Genomic DNA, 12,108 nt, shown 5'->3' on the forward strand with positions numbered 1-12,108 from the left:
ACCAAAAATTATACAATCTTGGCGCCCATGCTTGAGATAAAATATTGGGTGGGGCATGGATGGACTCTTTACCAAGGAGAGCTTTCCTTCCCCACTGTTCATTAAGCATGTGTGTGAAATAGGTGTTAATGAACAAGCCCCCATGTTTTAAACAGAGTAAATACAAATCAGTTTCCCTCTGAATTAATCAGCTCTGGCTTCCAGGGTAGCCATGGGCTTCTCTTCCTATTGATTGGGAGAACCTGAGCTAATGATGCTGCTTTCAGCCTTGTGCCAGCTAACTCAAGCGCTCCCGGCCAGGTTCAAACACAGTAACATTTCCTAATCTAAATGTAGACCTCTGTGGGGTCACAGATCCCAACCGCTTCACCAGCCGTCCGCAAAAACAGGCTACACCAGGCCTGAATTTCTCATATCAAAAAATAATCTGAAAACCCACACCTTTCAGCCCTCCCTTCCCTCATCAGAAAGAAGCAAAAAAAAAAAAAAAAAAAAGGGCACCAAACTCATTTTTCCCCATCGCAGGTCACCTTCCATGGTGTGCAAGCTAAACTGTCTGTGCCCAAGCATTGTTGCTGCATAACAAAACCAACAATATGCCCACATGACTGTCCTGCTTCCCAGCTGCAACCAATAACTCACTGACTGCGTGTGTCAATAGACCTTCCGCCCTAAGTCAAGGAGGTCAAATGCTGTGGGCCAGGGGGTGTCCATATCAGCACCTTGAGCAATAAAAGTCTTTTGTGACAACTGGACCTAGAAGTTTTTGCCTGCTTGGCAATTGACCATGAAAAGTAGGTCAAGATATTTTTAATAAAGAATGTTATAAGGAGGCACAGAAAGCCAGAGAGAAAAACTGAATTAGTCCAAACAAAAAAGCCTACTGATCTAACTGAAGCCCTGTGTAAAGATCATGCTTGGTAAATAAGAAAATGTGGTTCCCTTCTCTCAGTCTCGTTCTTTCAAGACTCAACTACTCCTGTTTTGTGGCTTGACCCTCTGGTCAGGTCATAGTAATTTTCCTCTTCCGTGGGTGGGTGCATGTATCAAAGTCTCGCATGATGACCCACTGCTCCTTAACCGAGCCTCTTCCCCAGTGGCTGATAGGGGAACCCAGGCCCACCCTCCACACTGGGTTCCAACCCAGGGACCCTACAACATGCCATCAAGATCTGCACAGTCCTAAACCTTTACCGCAGTATCCCCATGGGCTACTTCCTACCTTGCCTTCGCTCTTTTTTTTTTTTTAGGGCAAAGCAGACTTGACTAAGTGAGCTGTAGCTCACGAAAGCTTATGCTCAAATAAATTTGTTAGTCTCTAAGGTGCCACAAGTCCTCCTTTTCTTTTTGTAAATAGTCTATGGTTACCACCAACTATAATTCCTCAAGGCTTTGCAGATTATATCCCCTTGCTCTGCCCTGTGTCTTTCAGGTAATGTAGCAGCCCCTTTCTAATAACGCTCCATTTCCCCGGTGCTTTTACTAAATAATAATGTATGTTTTTTTAACCTTAAGATGTTTGAATTCCTCAAAAAGCTTTTCCCTTTCTTTATCAAAGCCCCAACATACCCAGAAAAGCGACCACCTTACTGAGGGCACATAGTCCATCTTTGTGTCTATTTATTTGGAAAAGATTCTTGTTAAGTCACAATGTCCCAAGGGCTCCAGAGCCTTCCCCTCATCCCCACCCCTGACCAAACTGGAAGCTGGAGCAGGGTCAGGGGCCTGTTCCCCCCTGCCTGGGGTGGGGTGGGGCTAAAATCAGCCCCCTGCCTCCGCCTAGGGCAGGAGCAGGGACCCAGGCTCCCCACAGTTGCCCGCGCAGCTCGACCCAGTGGCAGGATGGGGGGTCAGAGCTGCAGCCCAGCCGTGATAAGAAAGCATGGGCAGCTGTGGGGAGCCCTCAGCAGACCCTCCATCTGCTCGCAGTGCAGGGGGCCTGAGGAGAGCAGCCCTCAGCCCATGTCTCTGCTGCCAGCCCCCCCGCCCAGAGCAGGTGGAGGGTCCGCACCACTGCAGCTCCCCACAGCTGCCCATGCAGCTCTTATTATGGCCAGACAGCAGCTCTGAGCCCCTCCCCCTGCACAGCCAGCTGTAGGGAGCTGGCACAGAGTCATGGACCCTCCACCTGTCCCGGGCCGGGTGAGAGGCTGCTCTCAGCCCCCCTGCATGGCGGGCAGGTGGAGGGTCCGCACAGCTCCCACAACTGCCCAGGCTCCCCAGACAGGCTCTACACAGGCCTGGCCAGGTGTGGGGCCTAGGGGGGAAGACCAGGGGAAGGGGGCAGGGTCCACCACAGCAAAAAGTGGGAGGATCACAGTCTAAAATAGGGAAAGAACAAGTCAAAAATTACTTAGACAAATTAGATGTTTTCAAATCAACAGGGCCAGATGAAATACATCCTAGAATACTCAAGGAGCTGACTGAGGAGATATCTGAGCCATTAGCGATTATCTTTGAAAAGTCATGGAAGACAGGAAACATTCCAGAAGACTGGAAAAGGGCAAATATAGTGCCCATCTATAAAAAGGGAAATAAGGACAAATCGGGGAATTACAGACCACTCAGCTTAACTTCTGTACCCGGAAAGATAATGGAGCAAATAATTAAGCAATCAATTTGCAAACACTTAGAAGATAATAAGGTGATAAATAACAGTCAGCATGGATTTGTCAAGAACAAATCGTGTCAAACCAACCTGATAGCTTTCTTTGGCAGGGTAACAAACCTTGTAGATGGGGGGGGGAAAGGGTAGATGTGGTATATCTTGACTTTAATAAGGCTTTTGATACTGTTTCGCATTACCTTCTCATAAACAAACTAGGGAATTACAACCTAGATGGAGCTACTATAAGGTGGGTGCATAACTGGTTGGAAAATCGTTCCCAGAGAGTAGTTATCAGTGGTTCACAGTCATGCTGAAAGGGCATAATGAGTTGGGTCCCGCAGGGATCAGTTCTGGGTCCGGTTCTGTTCAATAGCTTCATCAATGATTTAGATAATGGCATGGAGAGTACATTTATAAAAGTTTGCAGACGATACCAAGCTGGGAGGGGTTGCAAGTGCTTTGGAGGATAGGATTAAAATTCAAAATGAATTACTCTATGTATATAAATATATACCTATAATAAACAACACAGGTGCAAAAAACATGTAACAAATTAACAGGTGTCTGTAGATTTGGTGAACTGGGTATTAAAATCCTCTCAGAGAGGCAGAGCCCACATAGGTGCCAAAAGTTAGGCTTGTCAGTACTCCCCTAAAGGAAACTCCTGCTGCTTTCTCAAGGCTTAATTGCTACTAGACACTTGGTTCCCCTTGAGGGTGGTGATAGAAACCCAGCAGAGTCTGGGTTGGGAAGCAAGATTGAGTGTTCCTTAATCATTCTAGGGTATCAGTTTGACCCTGTTGGTTGGTTGGTTGCTGGCTGACACAACCTTTGTACTTGTTGGAATCTTGGTGGCTTAGAGGTGTCTCATTACTTTGACTAAAGCAGGCCTTTGAGCCCTTTGAACAGTCAGTTGCTGCAACAACTGCCCCATCACATCTTGCCCATGTGCTCAAGGTTTAGCTGATTGCCATATTTGGGGTCGGGAAGGAATTTTCCTCCAGGGCAGATTGGAGAGGCCCTGGAGGTTTTTTTGCCTTCCTCAGTAGCATGGGGCATGGTTGACTGGAGGGAGGCTTCTCTGCTCCTTGAAGTTTTGAACCATGATTTAAGGACTTCAATAGCTCAGACATGGGTGTGGTTTTTCATAGGAGTGGGTGGGTGACATTCTGTGGCCTGCGCTGTGCAGGAGGTCGGACTAGATGATCAGAATGGTCCCTTCTGACCTTAGTATCTATGAATCTATGGACAAACTGGAGAAAGGGTCTGAAGTGAATGGGATGAAATTCAATAAGGACAAATGCAAAGTACTCCACGTAGGAAGGAACAATCAGTTGCACACATACAAAATGGGAAATGACTGCCTAGGAAGGAGTTCTGTGGAAAGGGATCTTGGGGTCATAGTGGATCACAAGCTAAATATGAGTCAACAGTGTAACGCTGTTGCAAAAAATGCAAACGTCATTCTGGGATGTATTAGCAGGGGTGTTGTAAGCAAGACACGAGAAGTAATACTTCCGCTTTACTCCGTGCTGATTGGGCCTCAACTGAAGTATTATGTCCAGTTCTGGGTGCCACATTTCAGGAAAGATGTGGACAAATTGGAGAAAGTCCAGAGAAGAGCAACAAAAATGGTTTAAATGATTAAAAATGATTAAAGGTCTAGAAAATATGACCTATGAGGGAAGACTGGAAAAAATGGGTTTGTTTAGTCTGGAAAAGAGATGACTGAGAGGGGACATAACAGTTTTCAAGTACATAAAAGGTTGTTACAAAGAGAGTGAGAATTTTTTTTTTTTTCACCTCTGAGGATAGGACAAGAAGCGATAGGTTTAAATTGCAGCAAGGGCGGTTTAGGTTGGACATTAGGAAAAACTTTCCTATCAGAATGGTTAAGCACTGGGATAAATTGCCTAGGGAGGTTGTAGAATCTCCATCATTGGGGATTTTTAAGAGCAGGTTGGACAAACCCTGTCAGGGATAGCCTAGATAATACTTAGGACTGGAAGGGACCTTGTGAAGTCATCTAATCCAGTCTCCTGCACTCAAAGCAGGACTAAGTAATAACTAGACCATAATATTAAATAAGGTCAGGCTGATAATACTTCCCTGTAGTGTACCATTTTTAATATTATATATATTGGATGTAACTTTACCACCTCAGACCTGCATGGTCCTTTCACTCAAAAATCCTCTAATCCACCCATACATTCTTTTCCTTATCCCTAGTGCACCTACTTTGTACAACAAACCTTCCCTCCATCGCATGTCGTATGTCTTTTCAGTACCTAGAAAAACCGCTATCATGGAGCCCTTGTGCCTCATACTTTTTGGTATTCCCATTTCTCATTTAGTAATGGAGCATCTTCCTCTCCTAAAACCACTCTGCACCTTATCAGTAATGCCATTATTTTCCAAATAGGCCACCAATCTTTCTGTCACTATTCTCTTCATAATTTTAGCTAGACAGAACATAGGGGCAATTAGCCTACACAGCTCCTTCCTGTTCTCAGCTAATGGGCTTTATAAGGCCCCTCCTGTTCCTCCACAGCTGAACTTCATCTCTAATTAGTCCTCATTGCTTCCTGGTTCCTCCTCCTCCATGTGCAGCCTAGGCAGTTAATTGGCCCACCTAGCCACCTTAACCCCTTCAGGCCTGATGTGGGGCAGACACCCCATGCAGGTCCTGAAAGAAGGAGAGTTTGGGGGGACAATATGGAAGAACAGACCGAGGCTACTGAACCATGTTTCACCATCATGGCTGCCACCCCCATCTCTTCTAAAACCCTGGGCCTTCATCATCCTAATCCTGAGAGATGTCCTGACCAAACCAGGCCAGAGAGAGAGAGAGAGAGAGAGACCCAGATAACATGCCACCTGCATTGGCTCCACCTGGGATGAAATGGGATTTGTCTTTAACAACAACAGCTGCAGCTCCTGCCATAGGTGCTGGAACTCAGGGTGTGACTGCACCCCCTGGCTTGAAGGGTTTCCATCCACAGGGTTTTTAGTTTGTCAATGACTCTCAGCACCCGTACTATGCAAATTGTTCCAGCACCCCTGGCTCCAGCTCATCTTAACTAACTTTCCTTTTACCCAACAGAGAGTTATTACTATCTATGATACCCACTAAGAGATCGTCAGACAAAGGGATTTTTACATCGAAAACTCTCTCCAGCTAAAGGGAAAAGAAACAAAGGACGTTGTGAAAATGAAAGCCTTATTTACTACTTTAGAGTTCAAATGCCTTAACCATTGTGCATTCTTTTCTGTGTCTTTTACAAAAGGTTACAAGGCTTGTTAATGGCGAGTTTGCCATAGTACCAAGCAGGCTGAGGACGCTGCATACCAAACCTTGTTTAAAATTGGCTAATGTTGGACAGTGACTGGGTTATGTTAACAGCTTTTGACTTTTGGGCCCATATATTCCATCTAAATTAATACACCACCTCACAATTACCTCATAGGTCAGCAGCAAAAATTCTGTAGGGTGAATAATTGTAGTGTGATTCCATTGCACAGGGCTTGTTGCACATGGGAATTCATGCAAGGGGTCCTTCAGATTTGGAAGTCATGGAGCACAGCTCTATGTGGTGTATCTGTGCCCCAAGGGGGGGCAGCTAGAGGGAGATAGAGCAGGGCTGGAGGTTTGGCTGCATGTTAATCATTTGAAAAATGGGATTTGAATTTTCTACTTACAGCAACTTTTTTCACAATGCAGCTATGTTTGCATGTGCACACAAACCTAAAGCTCACTGGCACTGGTGCATGCTGGGACAGTCAGGGGAGTTGTCCCCTACTGCCTAAGCAGGGGTGACAGTGCCTAGAGGAGGCATATGTGTCACTGCATCCTGGGATTTTTCTGCTGCACGGAGAGCTGGGAGAAATGTGAACCAGCCAAACCAGTAACATAGGCAGGGTTAAATATACAAAGATAATGTTGCATGAAGACAACCTGTGGCAGTCCAGGCAAAAGTGAATAGCGTTTAGGTCCTGATTTAGGAAAGCCTCTCTAGTCAGTTTTCAGAGTAGCAGCCATGTTAGTCTGCATTCGCAAAAAGAAAAGGAGGATTTGTGGCACCTTAGAGACTAACAAATTTATTTGAGCATAAGCTTTCATGAGCTACATTGGAATGCATCCAATGAAGTGAGCTGTAGCTCACGAAAGCTTATGCTCAAATAAATTTGTTAGTCTCTAAGGTGCCACAAGTACTCCTTTTCTCTAGTCAGTGTAGCACTTAAGCATATGCGTAAGGGCTACCCTGAATCAGGGCCTTTGACTAAGTATTAAGCAGGGTGTACGTGGACATGTTCAGAACCAACCATGTTCCAAACTAGTGTGCACAAAACCTGGTAGCATAGGCACCAATGCCATTCATCCCTTGTGTACGTTAACTAGAGCAGGGCTCCATTAAAATGCTGTCCCTCTCAGCCCCCCAACAGCAAATGGCATGTGCGACAAATGCACTTTTCACAAAAAATGCCTATACTGCTGAAAATTTTCAGGTTTTGTTTAAAATCCCAACCTGATCCCCCCTCCCCATCCCCGTTTTTAACACAAGCAAAACAAAGCTTTGTTTTTTGTTTTTGATGAAAACTCCCACAAAAAAAGTTGAAGAAAATTTTTGATGACAATTGCAATATGAACCAAACCTTCAGCTTTTTGTTCATTTTTCCCTTTGCTACAATAAACAGCACTGCCTAGAAGCATGGGATCGATGGCCTGTAGCTATTAGAGGGCTCGATTCTACAAGCCCCTCTGCACACAGAACTATTTTATCTAGAGAGAACTAACAGTGTGTGTTGTGTACTTTGCCTTGCTTTAGATAGCATAACTCACGGGATCCTTACTCATGTGGTCACCAGCCTAGGCGTGGCTGTTGTCATTGTTAAGCTTTGTCTCCTGGGAGTAAGAAATAGAATCACTGGTTTACTGCCCGGGAAACATAAAAACCACTTCCAATAAATATTATGATTCACTTCTCTGTCTTGAACTGTCCTAGAGTGTTGTTGTGCACTGTTAAACAGCTTCTGCCTTCCACCCCAGAAGTAGCTGCATGCCAATTGTGGGATCCTTGTATATTACATACACACACACCTATACGTTATTATTTATTCAACACTCAAAAATATTATAGCCTGGTAGGAGAAGCACAGTCTTTGACCTAAAGACCTGACAGTTTATGGCCCTGATCTTTCCATTTAAAACACCTCTGCAGTCCTTGAATGGTGTCAGCTATTATATATTTCTATTATTTTACTTCTCCCCTCACCCTCCCAAGCTTAGCCCATGAAGGAGGAGGGGCTCATATGTAATAATTTAGCAATACTGTTCTGTATTAATTCATGAGCATTGTATGTGACCCAGTCACGGGAATGTTTCTTGTATGACGACATGGGATTAATCCACTGCAATCACGTGTTAGTTAAATTTATTAACTTGGCAGGAAACAAGCAGGAATTTAACACAACAGATCCAGAGAAAACACTGGCGACTAAACAGGTCAGGAGGGTAAGAAACAATGCCTGGGCTATTAGCTGTGAAAATCCCTTTTCCTTGGATCCAGCCCAAAGTTACACAGATGTTTTCAAAGGCTGCGAGTGGGCAGCTGAATAGGACTTAAAAAGGTTAAAACGTGTCTCACTCGCTCACTTGCTTTCAGGGGCAGGTGTCCGGGAGCTGACGCAGAGACAGGTCTTGCAAGGGAGTCTGAAGCAGATGAGCTTCCATGCTTTACTTTTTACTGTTCCTGCTGCTAAGATCAAACAGTACTTTGGTTTAAGAAGGCTGTCTGGTCACTGTATGAACCGCTGGTCACAGCTCGTAGAGGGAAGACGTGCAGATCCCAAGCCCAGTTGGAGCTGCTGAGAAATCACGGCTGGGATACAGGGGGCGATAGCCAGTCTAAAAGAGAGGGAGAATTGAAGGTTTCCACCCTGAGAGAGGTGAGACATGCACGGGGCCTGTCATCTGCCAGGGGTCGCTCGGACTGGAGAGAGCTGTAGCTCACGAAAGCTTATGTTCTAATAAATTTGTTAGTCTCTAAGGTGCCACACAAAAGGTACTCCTTTTCTTTTTGCGAATACAGACTAACACGGCTGCTACTCTGAAACCTCACAGGTACAGTTAGCCTTGTAACCGTGACATACCCTTTTCCAAGTAACTGCCTGCCTTTCTTTCACATTTTGGAGCACCTGGGGCTGGCTAATGTTAGCCCAGAGGAAGGCTGGGGAAGGATTGGATGAAAATATTTCCTTCAGCTCTGTTTGTTACCTTCAGCCTTTGGCTTTATTCTGCCCTGTGTATCTGTGACATTCACAGAATATTGTTAAGCTTCTTGAAGAAATAAACTTTTTAATGGGGGGAGGGAAACAAAAACACCAACCCATAAATAACTAAACAATAAATCTTTGGGGTTTCTGATTGAAATCTCCTGGGTTAAAATAGGGCCATGCAGTGTTAGCAGCTTTCACGTGGATCATGAGGCTTGTGATATTTGCCTGGCTACTGGAGTCAAGAGATTGCACGAGAATCTCAGCTTGCATTTAAAACAACAAATTGCGTTTCTCTCTCTCCAGGTGGTGGAGGAAAGCTTGAAAACATGAAGCATCCTAAATGCACAGAAACCAGAAGGCAGAGAAAAGCAACACAGCATTCATTGCTTTTTAAACAATCTCAGGATTGTAAAGCCAATCTCAGGACTTCTGGAGGCCTGACACATGATTTTTCCATGAACAGGGTTGGCGATACTGGCCGTGTGACCAAAAATGGGCACTAAAACCCATCAACTGACAAAGAGGGTAGTAGCATCCTGGGGACGAGTCCAGGCGGCAGCAAGAGCCCAGAGGAAGCTAGTTTCAGCAGAAAATCTGCTCCAGACGAGAGAAGAGGCAGCCTTGACATCTCCTTCTCTCTCAAAATGCGACTCCTCCCTCCGGGAAATGAGAATGTGGGGATTAGAGATGCCTTGGCCAGAGCAAGTGTTTCATCTGTCTCAGGCATTCCCTAGAATCAAGAACCCTGGACCCACTTCTTTCAGGGAGGTAAGGCTTTTAGTTTCTCTCTACAAACATGCCCTGCATACCAACCCTGCGTCACAGGCAGGCATCTCAAACCCCAACTAACTGCAGTTGGCCACAAGGGCAGTTCAGCTGGAGCATGAAATATAACTCAAACCCCTCTGCACACACTTTTGGCGAGCAGCATGTGTAGTTCTGCCATGCACATGCCAGTGAAAAAGAACGGTGCATCACACAGGGCGCAGTCATTAGCTCAGGCCTCCTGGGAGGAACTCTGGATTGGGAATCGCAGACGTATCTTCTCTTCCAGGGAAGAAACGGCTAGAAATCCCTGAAAGGATTCAGAACATTTTATGAACCACTGATGGTTCTTTATTACAAAGAGATGGTGTCATTGCACTACTAAAGCCCCACTGACCAGCTGCTTGGTCTAAATTTAGGCCAATTTGTAACTGGGGAAATGTACTACCATTAGAAACAGTAAAACCGGGGCCGGAGCCTTCACCACAGTCCTGGGCAGAATAAGACCACAAAGCTAGAGCCTGCAGTAGCTCAGCTATTACTGCGATGAGGCCTAGATAGTCTTTTGAAATGGAAAAACTTTCCCCAGCGACAGCACCATGAGAAGGTGCTGAAGGCTTGTGAGGTCCAATAACCTGTCGAGCTAGGTCAGCCGCAGTTTTAACTCCTGGGAGAGCCACCCAAGGCGGCTAGGGTAGGGACCAGATGAATAGCAGTCCCTGGGTCCTCCAGGCTGGGGGCTGGGTGATAGGCCAACAACAGTTAAGCAATTGTTTGACTTGCAAAACAATTAAGTTGCAAAACCACAAGGTAGCTATTCCAGCAAACAGGGGCGGCACAGCCTTATTCATGTTTTTCTGATGGCATCTGTAGGAGTCAGATTCAGATACTGAAAATCTGGGCCTACAGTCATGGTGTGAGAGGGGTGCAGTGGATTTTATACTGACTGGGAGGTGGTTTAGAGTGACTGGGATGGAGGTGGTAGGGCTTTAGCAACTGGGAGGCATGAGGTGGTTATTGCAGGTGTCGGGGGGGGGGGGGAGGGTTCTCTGCTGTGATTTTATCCAGTGGCAGATTTAGAGTTAGCAGGGCCCTGTATGCAGCTTTATTTCCCGCCCCCTCCCTCCCCCCCACCGGGACCCAGCCAAGAAAAAGAACATTCTCTCTTATCTCCCCCTTCATTCTTTTTTTCTTCACCCTCCTCCTATAAGTAATGGGAAGTAAAATGAAAATAAAGTGAGGCACCTTGCTTGGGGCAGGGGGTTGGGGTGCAGGAGGGGATACAGGGGGGCTCTGGGAGGAAGTTTGGGAGTGAAGCCGCGTGGAGGGAGGGAAAGTGGGCAGAGAGCCGCCTTAGCCCTGCTGCTGGCATGTCTCCCACACCCCTTGGGGAGAGGGGGGCAGCGGGTCTCCGTGTGCTGCCCGGGGCGGGAGCAGCACACAGAGCCACCTGCCCCCTGTCAGGGGCGCACAGAGACATGCCAGCTGATGGCCACTTCCGGGAGTGGCAAGGGGCCACTGGCCACGGCATGCAGGCATCCTGACTACCTCAGCCCTGCTGCCCTGCCGGCCAGGCCCCAGGGGCAGGTTATCAGGTATTTGTCCTGCATTTTGGGAACCCCCCGTCATTGGAGGCCCCGTGCCACCGCATGGTTTGTTTCATGGTAAATCCGCTCCTGATTTTAACCTATTAAGGGAGAGCAAGAAAATGTCATGTTAGGACATGAGTGAGTCTGGCCAGCTCTTCAGCTCAGAGCTCTTGCAGGGTGGTACAATGGCTTTGCCATTTCGGGGAAATTTCAAACATTGCCCGGAGTGGGTTGCAAAGCAGAGTGACCCCCACCAGCACAAGTGCCACAGGTGCTATGCAGGGCAGTGATGCAGCCCTCGGTTTAGCATACAGTATTTACTCAGCAAATGCCACTGTCGTGAAGCTCAGTGTGAATCGCCTCCCTCTCTTTTGGCCTACGTGATTTAATTCATTCATGTGATCACTGACCAAATATCCAACTTGCATTATTACTACCAGGCCAGCGAGGCTCTGGGCCTCCTTCTCCCACTGAGCAATGACTGCCCATTTCACACATGGCTGTTAATGCTGACAAGAGGGTACAAGATACACAATGCACTTGGCCGTGCAGATAATTATTCAGAGTGGTATGAGCACAGGACTGGAAGCCAGGAACTGCCCAAATTCGTGCCTGGCATTTCGGTTGGGATTGTACTTGGGGCAGCTAGCCCTGTCTGCCATTCACATGACACACGCTCTTTTTAGTGCACTAGCTCGAGCAAGGCTACCACAAGGCTGTCCCCTGGTGCTGCAATTTATACCTCTGGCTCAAAGCATGGAACCATGGTCTAACTCCAGCTCTGCCAGACTCTCCCTCTGAGGCCTTTAGCAAATGACTAGAGGCTCATCTCCACTACACAGGCTCTGCAGACAAAGCAGAGTCCTAGCA

General features: G+C 46.6%; 1 long non-coding RNA gene across 1 annotated transcript in view; it reads left to right on the forward strand.

Moving 5' to 3' along the window:
- Window positions 1-12,108, forward strand: part of LOC122460838 — a 40,720-nt gene that overhangs the window by 1,551 nt on the left and 27,061 nt on the right. The window contains exon 2 of the long non-coding RNA XR_006282390.1: window positions 9,188-9,652. This is a non-coding gene — a long non-coding RNA (uncharacterized LOC122460838). The remainder of the gene's footprint in view (window positions 1-9,187; window positions 9,653-12,108) is intronic.

The sequence above is a fragment of the Dermochelys coriacea genome, chromosome 6 (assembly GCF_009764565.3).
Source record: "Dermochelys coriacea isolate rDerCor1 chromosome 6, rDerCor1.pri.v4, whole genome shotgun sequence".
Lineage (NCBI taxonomy): Eukaryota > Metazoa > Chordata > Testudines > Dermochelyidae > Dermochelys > Dermochelys coriacea.